The sequence below is a fragment of the Cavia porcellus genome, unplaced genomic scaffold, assembly GCF_034190915.1.
Source record: "Cavia porcellus strain 051 isolate PalLab524CR breed Dunkin Hartley unplaced genomic scaffold, mCavPor4.1 scaffold_30, whole genome shotgun sequence".
NCBI lineage: Eukaryota > Metazoa > Chordata > Mammalia > Rodentia > Caviidae > Cavia > Cavia porcellus.
This window is the reverse complement of record NW_026947513.1, coordinates 32,160,278-32,175,229: the sequence shown is the minus strand read 5'-3', so window position 1 is coordinate 32,175,229 and position 14,952 is coordinate 32,160,278. Positions and strand designations below refer to the sequence as shown.

General features: G+C 39.9%; 1 protein-coding gene across 4 annotated transcripts in view; it reads right to left on the bottom strand.

Annotated features, from left to right (window-relative positions):
* Positions 1–1,593, bottom strand: part of Cep135 (centrosomal protein 135) — a 91,128-nt gene extending 89,535 nt beyond the window's left edge. For 2 of the 4 annotated variants that reach the window (XM_063240501.1, XM_063240502.1), the window contains exon 1: positions 1,402–1,593. The gene's annotated coding sequence lies outside the window, so the exon portion shown is untranslated. Of the gene's footprint in view, positions 1–1,174; positions 1,323–1,401 lie in introns of those variants that run through there. The other 2 variants (XM_003471589.5, XM_013154486.3) reach the window with 2 other exon arrangements.
* Between the last annotated feature and the right edge of the window lie 13,359 nt (positions 1,594–14,952).

Here is a 14,952-nt window from a genome sequence, read left to right as displayed (position 1 = left end):
CCTCCTGAGAGAAATTCTGTCTACAATGTCTGGTTCCCCTTCTTTTGAATCCCCAAAATGCCAATGTTCCCTCCCCTTTTATGGTTCCCTTCTGAAACTAGTAAAAGCTTCTTCCCTTGAGATCTAACAAGTTGGGTCCGTTCCATCCATCCCTCCTAGTCATTACAAACCCTTTTAATATGTAGCATATCTATCAAACTTCAAGCTACATTTGCCCAGCTGGACCTTCAGTCCACCATCACCACTACCACCAGGCAACCCTGCAAATAAAAGGCTAATGGCATCTTTGCCCCCAGAAAAGCTTTTATCCAAATCACCAGGCCATAAGTAGGTGAGCTGATACTGGATGCCAAGTCTCCTGAGTCTTGTCCAGCACTCTGATTTCTGTACTTAATAAATCACTTCTAAACTAGTACCTCTCCTTGGTTACTGTTTCCTACAATCTTTCTCCTGGCCAGTGCTAACTCTTCTCTGAAAGGCTTTCCCAAGGGCTTTCTGTGTTCCTTCCATAAGAGGGATTGTCTGATGTCCGGTGTTTTAGGGAAACCTCTGCAGACATCAGAAATACACTTGACATACTCGAACTAGTAGTGTATCATGGATGTTTTCCCTCTTTGTTGGTTACCCAGGAAATAATTCCTCCTCACAGCTTGCTTTGGGGTAAAGGGAAGGAGAGAATGAGAATACAAATAAGTTAAAACATCATGGCTAGGGCCGCAATACATAAAACTAGATTAAAATCCTACCAGGGAAGACAAAAAATATGTACAGTATTAGGCTTTCTCGGCCTATCATCTTCCCGTATCCTGGATTGAAACACTGTGGCTATACTCACCAGACTTTAGCCAAACAACATACAAGGCTAGGTTTGGGCATGCCACATCCACGTTTAGACCCATAGACACATTCAGAACTACCGAACTATTTAGCCCTGGAAGGCGGACATCTGAAAACCAATGCATTTTATTTATATGCAAGGGCTTATAAAACAAAACCAAACAACAACGAATCTATTAACTGAGGTCATCCCTGAGTCCTTTCTTACTCAACACAGTGGAGACTGGAAAGCAGAGAGAACGTTTTCCGAAGGCACCGGGCCAAGCCGCTTTGAGGCACTGTTTACAAAACGACTCGTAGCGTTCTTACACCGCGCGCATCGGTATTTTAAACCTACCGATCAAGCCCGCGGGCCCGGCCCACTCCGAGGCCCAGCCTCCCAGGCCCCATCCCAGTCTCGGGCCGACGTCTTCACCGTCCCGGCGCGCACGAAGGGGTGCGGGAAGCGGGCCGCAGGGACAGAGCCCGCGCCCGAGCCCGTCCCTCCAGCGCCGCCCGCTCCCTCCCGCGGCCGCGCGGCCTCCCCGCAGCGCCCAGCCCGGCCGGCGGGCCCGCCCCGCTCACCTTCTGCCTGCGGCCGCATCGCCCTCCCCAGTCGTCTCCCTGGCTGGCCCCTTCCGCTTCAGCCACCCGCCCGGCGCTTCCTTCCGCAGTTTGAAAATGGCGCGGAGAGATGATCTGGGCCTTTACACCGGAGGCGCCGCGGTTGCCCCGGTAACGGGAGCGACGGGCCAGGCGCCGCGCGCGCCCAGCAGCTATGGCGGCGCTGGACCCGCGTTCCCGGAAACGCAACGGCCTGGACGCTGCGAGGCCACAGCGCCCCCTGGCGGAAGGCACCTGCAGCTAGCCAATCCCGAGCCTGACACGCTCCGACCACTGTCCGGGTGCTGGCCAAAATTAGCCATCACCTGCAGGGTGAACGCGTGCTCACTACGCGGCGGTCAGCAGAGCGATCGCGCTGTCTTTTCTGACAGCCACGCGGTACAATAAATCATTATTCCTAGCCGATCCTCTAAGGCTCTGTGTAGACACGCAGAATAGAATCCACCCATCAAAACAGGATTACCTGCTTCTCCCTGGCGCTTCCAACTGTGAATTTTTTGAGTCTAATAAGATTTTCCTAAGCTATGTTTCCCTGGCACCTACCACAATAAACATTTGTGAATGTTTATAGAAATAAACTGCATGTAGAGAAAGCTTGATCACAGATGGAAAACACGTAATGAAATCCTAATCCATTTCTCTCCCAAAAGCTTTCTAGATGAGCAGAAACGAGCTTGATTTTTTTCCTGCTTAGCCCTCTCCCTTTTGAGGCCAGCCTGGGATGCAGGGTGAGTCCAGGGCCGGCCTGAATTACGGAGCCAGCCTCCAACAACAATTGGCGTATTATGTACACGTACCAACCCCCATGATGAATGCAACCATTGTATACTACAAACATGTACTAATAATGATATTTATAAAAGAGACTTGCTTCGTGATTGGGGCTATTCTGATAACAGGAAGAAGGGAGAGACAGATATAAAGAAACAAAGGCATAACTGTGACAGAGCTTACAAACCAAAATGCCAAAATAATGGAGAAATCTAATGCAACAAAGATAGCCAACAGAAAGAAACAACCAAAACATGATTCACCAAAAGATTCACACCAGATGAGGTGAAGCCTTTAAGGGAATATGTTTAAAATTATGTAGATCAAAGTTTCAGGCCTCAGCCTTTCTGACATTTAGGTGGAAAATTCCTTTTTGGATAGAGTCTGTCCTGCATACTGTAGAATGTTCCTGCCTGGCTTCTACATGCTGGAGTGTTGTGACAAACAGAAAGTCTCCAGATGTTGCCCAACCCTCGGGAGACAAAATCACTCCTGCTTGAGAAACACTGGTCTAAAAGAGTGAAGGAATAACTGCCTTTAAAAAGAATAAAAATTACTAAGTGGAACAAGATGAGATGGGCATGAAAGGGAACCAAAAAGGAAATCTGGATACTTAAAAGATAGTTCCGAAAATTTTAAAAAATTATTCAGTGAGCTAACCTCCAGATTAGATAGTTATTATTATATGGGATAAACTCTAGACTAGTTCAAAGAATTGGATGATTTACGTGAATCCCAGTGCAGACAAAAAAATAAAATATATATAAAATATAATTAAGAACCACAGATAATAACCTCAAGAATGTACAAAAGGCAACAGCATCGATGGCAGGCAGAATGGCCCCTCAAAAGTGTCCACATCTCAATTAGTGGGAGCTGTGAATAGGTTACATGACATGACAAGAGGAACTTTGCAGATGTAACTAGTAGTGACTTAGACTATGCAGTATGTCCAATTTAGTCACAGGAACCCTTAAAAGCAGTGAAGCATGAGAGGCTTGAAAAAAAGGTTAGAGTGAGCTGGTTTGCCTCATTGGAAATAGAAGGGGTAATGTGCTAAGACAGATCCCCAAACTGAATCTCAACCATATTATAGCATTGGCGAACTGAATCCCTTACAACCTGGTTGAGCTTAGAAGCAGATTTTACCCTAGATTTCCTTCCTGCTGCATAAAAGCCCAGGATGGCACCTTACTTAGGCAGCAGAACTCACCTGGACTTCTGATCCACATTAATTTGTTTTGCTTTAATCTACTAAGTTGTGGTTGTTTGTTACAGTAGCAATAGAAAAACTAATATAGCAGATAACCAGTGCTTTAGGAGATAAAAAAAAGAATGTTCCAGAATTGAATCAAGACACAAATCTTCAGATTAAGAAAAAAGTTTGATCTTTCTAACTAAAGACAAAAGTTAAAAGGTATACAGTAGCTTCAGCTCCCTCCTTCCTTTGCCCTCTTAAAATGATATGAAGGGATTTTAAGAAGCTATAAAAAAAAGGCATTAGGACAAACATGGTGGTAAAGGAGGCAATTGCAAAAACAAAATATGAAATGGCATCCTAAAGAAAGTGAGATGCTAAGCTGGCTTATAAGGCAAATGTCACATATTATGAAACGCATACTTTTAAACCCTAGGATCGCATTAGGTGATTAGAAGTTTTTTAGGAGGTGCAAGGAAATCAAGACAAATGAATAGCAGAATCATATCTGCTTTTTTTTTTGTCATTTTTGTTTTTATTGGTACCAGGGATCGAACTCACGACTGCACACTTGCAAGGCAGGCACTTATGCAGCTGAGCTAAATACCCAGCCCTACAGAATCATATCTTTTATGTCATTTTCACAAAGGGACACAAAGTAAAAATGTGGGCAAAGTTGCGCAAATTATTCATGTTGTGTTTGTGTTTTTCCTTTATTTTTCTGTTTCTTAACCAGGACCACTTTACTGAATTTATGTAAGTAAAGAGTTTGTTTGATGAAACTCCATTATATCTTGTTCTGGATTGAATTGAGTCTTTCTCAAAATTTATATTTGGCGTACCTAACTCCCAATGTCCAAAAAGTAGCCTCATATGGAAATGGGGTCATTGTAGATTTAATGAACTAAAATGAGGTCTTATTGAAGAGGGTTGGGCCCATAATCCAATATGACTAGACTTCTTATAAAAAGAACACCATGTGAAGAAAACGAGACCTGTGCAGGGGAAAGACGATGTGAAGACCCAAGGAAAGTACTATTGACAAAGAATACCAGAGATCCTAGTAGACCACAGAAGCCAAGAGGAAAGCATGGACCAGACTGTTCTCCGACAATCTTCAGAACCAAACTACCTGCTGGCACCGTGACAGAAGATTGTCTGGCCTCCAGAGCTGTGAGGCAATACGTTTGTGTTGCTTAAGCCACACAGCTCGTGCTATTTTGTTACAGGTGCCCTATTGTGACTAATAATCCTGACAACTTCATTGAATTAAGAAGCACATAAATTAGTAGAGCACACTCGAGTGTGTCTGGGGGAGTTGTGGAAGTGTGATCTTGGGCACCATATTGGATCCCTTGACCTTTCTGCTCTGGCACAGTTCCGGCTTTTGGCAACCATAAATGGAGCAGCTCTGTTCCTTCACACTGTAATGCCTTGGAGCAACCCATCAGAGGCTGTAAATGAAATCTTTCCTTCTTTAAAATATAGGGTCAGTTATTGTGCCTCAGCTATATGAAAGCTAATGCACCTCTCAGACCAATACATACGTGTTTTAAGCGTCAGTTGATAAAAGAGACTAAATGTCACAAAAATCCAGAAAAGGAAAAAAAAATCTTTACAAACTAGAGTTACTTGTCAAAGTTTCATGGAGCAGATGGGACTTGGAGTTGGATCTTGAAATAACTAGAACTTGGAGACATAATGAAGAATAGAGAGTTTGGGGGAGGAGAGAAGGAAAGCAGAGGTGATGATACGATGGGAATGGACTGAAGGAGAAATTTTTCCCAGGGAGTAATGCAGAAATCTGGTGTCCATGGGGACAAGCTCAGTGGTACACAGAATGACAAGCTAGACATAAAAGTAGAGTCAGGTTGGGGTGGAGTGCAGTGGTAACACACTTGCATCATATGTATGGAACCCTGGGTTCACTTCCCTGACCACAAAAAACTGAAAAGTGTAGTCAGATTACTAAAGAACTCACAGAATATTAGATTTCAGGGCTTTACTTGTATCCAATAGGTAGTGGAGAATTATTGAATTTTTTAAACTGAACAATCACTCAAAATTAGTAGGGGGGAATTGATCTGTATAATAGAAGGACAGAATGGAGAATAGTGAGCAGGGCAGAAAACAGTGTCATCGAGGACAAAAGTTAGTGACCTGACCACAGAAGACACCCAAGCTGTAATGAGAAACTATTCTTTCGCAGCAGACGCTAGAAAAATTATTCTTAGGAAAGGACCACTTTTAAAAAGCACAATACTGAAGCACCTTGATAATATAGCAGTTTTATTTTGTGTCTACAAAGACATCAGATATTTCTTTTCATAATGATGGTGTAAGGAATTACATCTTTTTTAAAATCACCATTTGGATTCAGAAGTAGAAATAAGAGCAGAAAATGAGAAACTTGATAAATACTTCCACTACAAAACAACAGATCTACATGTCAAAAATTTTATATAAAAAGACAAAGAATAAAGCAGGAAAGTATTAAAATGGATACCAAAGACTTAGTGTGTAAAGAGCCCTTATCAACTGACAATAAAATGCCTAGTAATGTATTAGAAAAATAATATAATGAAGGCAAAAACAAAAAATATGAGATGTCAAATGTCTCTTTACCATATTAAGAGATTCAAATACTGGCAATAAAACACATGTAATGAAAACTGAGACATGAAGGAAGAGTAGGGAGCCAAGTAAAAGACAGATGGATAAAGACAATAAGCTAAAACAATACTTTTATAATTGCACAGTGTACTGAGGTCTTTCTAGGTTCTGTTCTGAAAGATATTTTTCATAGTACTTGTTTCACAGGAATCATTTCATTTAATCACCATAACAGCCCTAAGAGGTAGCAAATACTGTAATCCCATTTTACAGATGGGATTGAGCCACATACAAAAAGTTGCGAAATAATTGATGGAGCCTTTGCTTAAGTTTTGCAAAGGAAAGCAACTCTGTGACTTTGGTGTACTGTCAAGGAAGGGAGGTCTAATGATGGTGGCTCAAAAGAAGAAAATTCACATGAAGATCCATTAACTTCGTGGAGCCATAATTGCCAGTACTGTCAAAAATCAGTTACACTGAGAGTTTAAAATCACTGCTCCCAGTGGTCAACAACCTACCCAGCTTCCAGCCACACTGGGCTGGGCGCTGGAGGTTTCTATGCTCAGTGACCTTCTTTCAATCCAGAAAATTCAGCTGCCAGCTGGGGTGAGTCCTGTGCACCATCCTGAGCCCAAGAGAGATTAAAATCATTGCTCCCAGTGGTCAAGGACCCGCCCAGATTCCAGCCACAGTAGACTAGCCTTGGGAGGTTTTGCAGCCCAAGTAGATTACACTCAGGATCTTCTTCAGTCAGGGGAGTTGAGGGCACATGAAGTGACTTCCAGGGCATTTGTCCTTGCCTGAGGAGAGTTTTGGACCATCATCCACAGTGGTTAGGTATCCGTCCAGCTTCCTGGAACACTGGAGGTGGCACAGGAGGGCCTGAGGGCCTCACTGGACCATGCTCAGCAACCTCCATTCAGTCCCAGGAGCCCAGGGCATAGGAGATGATTTCCAACATGCCCAGGGGAAGCCTTGGAACAACACTTGAGACACGGAAATATAGGAAAATGACAAGATGAAAGACCAAAATGCAATCCTCCAGCCCATCCCAAGAAAACCTAGGAGTGATATACATAGAAGAAAATATATGCCATATACCTGAAATACCTGAAATAATAGCAACTGAAAGAAAGAAGCAACTCCGGGGAGCTTTAAAGGAATTCAAACTAGAAATAATCTCCCAGGTGAAAAGAAGAAATGATAAAAGTAATGAAAAAGATGCTGAACATATGTAAAGACACAGTTAAAAAATTAGAGGGACTAAACAAAAATGTAGAATACCTGGATGAACAATATAAGAAACAAACAGAATACATGAAGCAGATTCAAAGAGATATACAAGTAATCAAAAATTCCATTGAAAGTTGTCAAAACCGACTCAATGGAAGGGAAGATAGAATTTCAGAACTCAAAGACAAGATTGCAGCTAGTGAACAGGAAAGGAAAGATCTTCTAAAAATAACAAGGAATCAAGAAATAACAATTCAGCAGCTGCAAGATGATGCAAAGGAAAACAACATAAGATCAATAGAGATAAATGAAAAAGAAGGGGACAACACAAATGATATCAAGAGGGTATTTATAGAAGTAATAGCTGAAAATTTCCCAAAGATGAGACTGGAAACTGACATTAGGATTAGTGAAGCATATAGAACTCCAAATAGCCATAATCAAAATAAAACTACACTCAGTCATATAATAATTACCATCTCAGAAATCCAACATAAGAATAGAATATTAAAAGCTATTTATTAAAAGAGAGAAAAGACAGATCACCTATAAAGGAAAACCTATCAGAATCACAGCAGACTACTCAACACAAATAATGAAGTCAAGAAAAGCATGGAATGAAGTATTTCAGATCCTAAAGGAAAATGATTTTCAACCTAGACTGATGTACCCTGAAAAACTGCTTTTCAAAATGGATGGAGAAATAAGATATTTCCATGGCAAAGAACAGCTGAAGAACTTCATGATCACCAAACCAACCCTGAAAAGAATACTGACAGACATTCTAGATACACATAGAAAAAAATCACTAAGCAAGGTAGACAATTAAACACAACGGAAAGATAAGAATGCAACAGCAGAAAGATAACATGTCAACAATAAACCAATATATAACAGTTATAACCATTAATGTAATGGTCTAACTTCACCAATTAAAAGAAACAGACTGGCAGAATGGATCAAGAAACAACATCCAACCATATGCTGTCTGCAAGAAACCCATCTAACCCAAAAGGAAACTCACAGACTACAAGTCAAAGGATGGAAAATAATACTTCATGTAACAGGAACCCCCGCCCCGCAAAAAGCAGGGGTTAATCCCAGCATTCAGGAGGCTGAGGTGGGAGGATCGCTGTGAGTTTGAGACCAGACTGGGACACAAAGTGAGCTCAAGGCCAGCCTGAACTGCATAGTGAGACTCTCATCTCAAAACACACACACACACACACACACACACACACACACACACACACACACACAAAGCAGGGGTAGCTATTCTGTTTGCAGACAATGTGAACTTCAAACCAAGAATGATCCTAAGAGAAAAAGAAGGTCACTATATACTGGTTAGGGGAAAATTTCAAGAGGAAGAGATAACTATCTTAAATACATACGCACCAAATTCAAGAGCAACCAGCTACACAAAGCAAGTATTAATAGAAATGAAAAATCAAATTAGCAATAACACAGTTATAACAGGAGACCTTAACACACCATTGATACCAAGGGACAGATCAACCAGACAGAAAATCAGCAAAGAAATAACAGAACTGAATCACATCTGTGAACAAATAGACTTGATAGACATATACAGAGCGTTCCATCCAACAACATCAGAATATACATTCTTCTTAGCAGCACATGGGACATTCTCTAAAATAGACCATATACTAGCTCACAGAATGTATTTAAATAAATGCAAGAATTGAAATCATCCCATGGATGTTATCAGATCATAGTGCCATGAAACTAGAAATTAATGATAAAAGAAATTGCAAAAACCCCACAAACACATGGAAATTGAACAATACACTCTTGAGCAATCAGTGGGTCACAGAGAAAATTAAAGAAGAAATTAAACAATACCTACAAGCAAATGAAAATAAAAACACAACTTACTGGAATCTGTGGAATGCAATGAAAGCTGTCCTCGGGAAAATTTATTGCACTGAGTTCCCACATCAGGAAAACAGAACAAATACAAATAAATAACCAGATGCTACAGCTCAAACATCTAGAAAAAGAAGAGTAATTCAAGTTCAAAAACCAAAAGAAGGAAGGAAATTATAAAAATCAAAACAGAAAATGCAATAGAGACTAAGAAAACAATCCAAAGATCAATGAATCAAAGAGTTGGTTCTTTGAAAGAATAAATAAAATTGATAAGCTCCTAGCCAACCCTATTTAAAAAAGGAAAGAAAAAGATCAAAATTCATAAAATAAAGAATGAAAAAGGTGAAATCACTACAGACTGTGTGGAAATACAGATCATCAACACCTATTTCAAAAACCTCTACTCTCATAGGTTTGATAACACAGAAGAAATGGACAGATTCCTAGAAACATATGAAGTACCAAAGATAGGTCAAAAAGATGTAAAACTGTTGAATAACCCAATTTCTATTAATGAAATTGAAAATATACTTAAGTCCTTATCTACAAAGAAGAGCACAAGCCCAGATGGATTCACCACGGATTTCTACAAGAAATACAAAGAAGACTTAATGCTGACACTCCTCAAACTCTTCAGTGAAACTGAAAGGGAAGCAATCCTTCCTAAGTCATTCCTGGAAGCAAATATTATTCTAGTACCAAAACCTGAGAAAGACCCAACTAAAAAGGAGAACTACAGGTCAATCTCCCTTAATGAACACAAATGCAAAAATCCTCAATAAAATATTGGCAAACAGGATGCAGCAAATCATCAAGAAGATTATATACCATGACCAAGTAGGATTCATCCCAGGCATGCAGGGATGGTTCCACATATGTAAATCAATAAATGTAATCTACCATATCAATAAAGCCAAAAGCAAGAATCACATGATCATTTCTATAGATGCAGAAAAAGCTTTTGATAAGGTCCAACACTCATTCATGATAAGAACTTTGCAGAGAATTGGAATAGATGGTCTTTACCTCAGTATGATAAAGGCCATCTGTGACAAACCAACAGCCAGTATCATATGAAATGGCCAAAAACTGAAGGCCTTTACCTTAAAATCAGGCACAAGACAAGGATGTCCCTTATTACTGCTCCTATTTAATATAGTTCTGGAAATACTAGCCAGAGCAATTAGACAAGAGAGAGAAATAAAAGGGGTAAAGATAGAAAAAGAGGAAGTTAAATTATCATTATTTGTGGAAACATGATACTCTACACAGAAGACCCCCAAAACTCCATTAAAAGACTCCTAAATTCAGCAATGTAGCTGGATACAAAATCAATACTCAAAAATCAATAGCATTTCTATACACTAACAGCAAAGTCACTGAGAGAGAAATAAGAGAAGCCACATCTTTCATACTAGCATCCAAAAAAATGAAATACTTAGGAACTAATCTCACGAAAGAAGTAAAAGATCTATACAGGGAAAATTATAATATCCTGAAAAAAAAACTGATGAGGATCTCAGAAAATGGAAATGACAGGATTATTTCCAGAAGGTGAAAAATATTCCCAAAAGATGAGGAGTATAAAACAAAAGAGGCCTTTATTCTGGGAACATGGAGAGAGAGGACTGGCGCGCTGGCCGCTGGAATCTGGCGATCTCTCTCACGTGGACACGTGGCGTGGGGGAATATAAGTAGCCTAAGCTTAGGGCAGTGCCCTAAGGCCATTAGAGATACACAGGTATTTTATTGGCACACCTTTGGCGCCAGGGGCAGATTCCAAAGGGTGTGTGTGGGGGGTATAGGGTTACAGGTAAATCTCTAGGGGCGGGGGAGACAGGAGCTCCCTAATTCTAGCTGAGGCTTTTTCTGGCTACAGTGTCCGGTCTGGGTCAACAACCCTTTCAGGAAAGACATTCCTTGTTCATGGATAGGAAGAAAAATATTGTAAAAATGGCCATTCTCCCAAAACTGTTATACAGATTCAATGCAATCCCAATGAAAATACCTTCAACATACCTCTTAGATCCTGAGAAATCACTCGTAAAATTCATCTGGAACCAGAAGACACCTAGAATAGCAAAGGCAATTCTAAGTAGCAAAGGCAAGGCAGGAGGCATCACAATCCCTGACTTGAAGTTATACCATAAAGCTACTATAATAAAATCAACATGGTACTGGAATAAAAACAGATCTGAAGATCAATGGAATAGATTAGAAGATACAACCACAACTACAAACACACTCAACCACCTTATCTTTGATAAAGGGGCCAAAACATGTACACTGGAAGAACAACAGTCTCTTTAATAAATGGTGCTGGAAAAACTGGCTCTCCACATGCTGAAAATTAAAACTAGACCCATGTCTATCACCATGTACTAAATTAGAATCTAAATGGATTAAAGATCTGAATATTAAAACAGAAACACTAAATCTATTGGAAGACAAATTGGGTAAAAACCTTGAAGACATAGGGGTAGGTAGAGAATTCATGAACAGGACTCAAACCGCACGGGAAATACTTCCCAGAATCAGTAACTGGGATCACCTCTTTTTAAAAAGTTTCTGAATGTCAAAAGAAATCTCCAGCATAGTGAAAAGAAAACTCACAAACTGGGAAAAAATCTTAGTGAACTGTCCCTCAGACAAAGGACTTCTGTCTAAAACATACAAAGAATTAAAAAAAAAATCAGACCTCTGAAATTCACAGACCCAATCCAAAAATGGGCATCTGAGATTAATACACAGTTCTCAGATGAAGAAATACAAATGGCAAATAAATACATGAAAAAATATTCATTATCATTGGTCATTAGAGAAATACAAATTAAAACAACACTGAGATTCCATCTCACTCCAGAAAAAATGGCCAGGATCAAGAAAACTACCAACAACAAATGCTGGAGGGACTGTGGGGAAAAAGGAATTCTCCGCACTGTTGGTGGGAGTGTAGACTGGTGCAACCACTGTGGAGATCAGTCTGGACACTCCTCAAAAGTCTGGGATTGGAAGTCCCATTTGTTCCAGCTATTCCACTTCTAGGTATATTCCCAGAAGAACTGAAAACATCGTACCACAATGATATATGTGTACTCATGTTTATAGCAGCACAATTTGTAATAGCCAGATCTTGGAAACAACCTAAGTGTCCATCAACTGAGGAATGGATAAAAAAGTTGTGGTATTTTTATACAATGTAGTACTACTCAGCTATACAGAATGATCACATTGATATATTTATAAATAAATGGGCACAGCTTGAGACCATACTCTTAAGCGAAATAAATCAAACTCACATGTATCATATAGTCTCCCTAGTGTAAGAAATGGTAAGAGCACATAAGATTTTATGGTAATCATGATTCCCCATTACATTGCTTTGAAGCCTTATAATGTTTGCATTCATTAGTTGGAATGGTTTTATCCTGGTTTGTTTGATTTTATTATCTGTGAAAATATGAACAGCTATTTTGAAGAAAACAAGACATTATAATAGCCAGTGCTGATTTAATATCATCTTACTCTGAAGTCCTACCATGGTTTGTTTTTGTTTCCATTGGTTCTATCATATTATATCTTATTAGATTTTATTATGTGTGATAGTATAAACAAACTTTCTATGGAAAATGAGATAATATAGTAGCCATTGTTCTCTGTTATTTGGTTCTGAGTGCCCTGTGATACTTTCATTCTCTTGAATGGTTTTATACTATTTTGTTATGTTCTGTACTATCAAATACGAAGTTATGCTCAACTATTTCAAAGAAAGAGACATTATGGTAGTTACTGTTAATTATGGGTTGTCTTGTGGTAAAATGCTGTGTTGCTTACATTGTTCTGATCTGATCTGCTTTGTTATGTCCTCTTTTGTCTTAATCTCTTTAAAATAAAAAAAAAAAGTCAATTACACTAACCCTCACATGCAACACAGATTTCCTGCCACAGATGGCTGATCTAGCTGCTGTCTGAGCACATTCAACAACTGGAAAATTCTACTTTTTAAGTAGTTTTTTGCATTGCTGAACATGTTTGCTAGAAAAAGTTTCCTTGTATGAAGTTAAATTGTGCTTTTGTCTCAAATGATCAAGCAGAAGTGAGTTTTTCCCCTCATCTAGCAATGACCCTTCTTGATAAATACGCTCAGGCCTTCAGCTTTTGCTATGATGACATGGTCTCCAAGCCCATTACTTTTCTGGCTAGATTCTCTTGGGTAGAGACAATGTAGCTTCTCAGTTCCCTGAAATAACTGCATTGGATTAGAGCTGAGTACTGACACATTTGTCTTCTTTGCCATATCTGCTCAGCGCTTAGCAACACAAATTAGTGTCACATTGGCTTTTTAACCAACCAAGTCACATGTTTTCCCAGAGAACCATAAACAGTTCTCTTTCCATTGGCTCACGGGATTTTTAATATAGACATTTATATTATTCTGAATTCAAAATTGGGCTTTCTGGAGTAAAGATCAGTTATTATAACTAGCATCAGTTATTATAACTAGTTTCCTTACTTAACTCCCTGATTGGATATGATTAGAGTTAGAATTCACCTTCTGTGTACTGGGTCGGCACAGCAGGAGATAAAACCCCTCAAATTATGAATCTGAAAGCTTATAGAAGAAAGACAGTTTTCTGCTTTCTTTGAGAAACAGTGAAAAACTTTTGCTCTCTAGTGTACAATGCTTTTCTTGAAGATAGGAAGGGAAGAATCCTTTTAGAATGTGTCTCTTGGGGCTGGGGATTTAGCTCAATGGCATAAGCGCCTGCCTTGCAAGCAGGCAGTCATGAGTTCGATCCCTGGTACGGAAAAAGACAAAAAACAAAACAAAAACAAAAACAATGTGTCTCTGGCAGGTACAAGGGAAGCCCCTCCTGGGTTATTGCTCTTGAACTGGCTCCTGGGTTCTAAGTTTTAGTCCCTCTTTGAGAAGTAACACACATATCCCGGGAGGCACATCTCTTCAGAGCTCTCTCACTAGGTATTTGGTCTACATTCTGAATTGCTAAGTTCCAAGGTGCGATCCTCAACTTGTGTTCTGTTATAACTTGCTCAGAAAGTCCTACATGTACAGAAATAGGGAAAGGTTAACTTGGTGCCTTGGGCTTAATCCAATTCATTTCTCTGGGTTCTGTCTGGATTATATATACCCCTTCTCTTGGCTTTCTCTAACCTCTCTTCTTCTTTTTCCTTTTGTTCTTACTCTTCTCCTTTTGCTTGCTACAAGCTCCAGAAACTCAGCCAAAATATCAGCCAAAATCCATATTAGGCACTGTCAGAATGCCCTAATAATTAGTTAAATTAAAAAAGCACTTCATGGTCCCACTTGGCAGAATACCTGGCAGCAGAGTCTCCTTGGTTTGAGGTTCAAAGCTTCCATCAAGTACCTGATGACTTTTCGTCTTTTCTCTCTAGCCAGTGTGTGGCCTTTGCCAAGTGGCTGTCACAACCAGAAGACATAGATTTGCATGGAATAGCGCTCAAAACAAGAAGACAGCGGGTTTGGGGCAGGGACTGCTTGATGAGAAAAACCAAAGTTTCGTTTCCTAGGCCTCTTCCTCCTCAGGGGTAGAGCTGACTCCCAGCATCCCCTAGTAAGATTTCCCTTAGCGAATAGAACTGCTCAAAGAAGCCTGAATCAGTAAAGATTTATTCCCGTATGAAGTTAGGATACTGCCACAGGTAAACAGAATATTAACATGAAGCTAGGGTTTTCTCTAAAGAGAGCTTCTTTCTTCATCTCAAATCAAGGGAGGGTGTAAGGGGACCACACTCCACTGTTTGTATCCTCTGAGTGAAGGAGA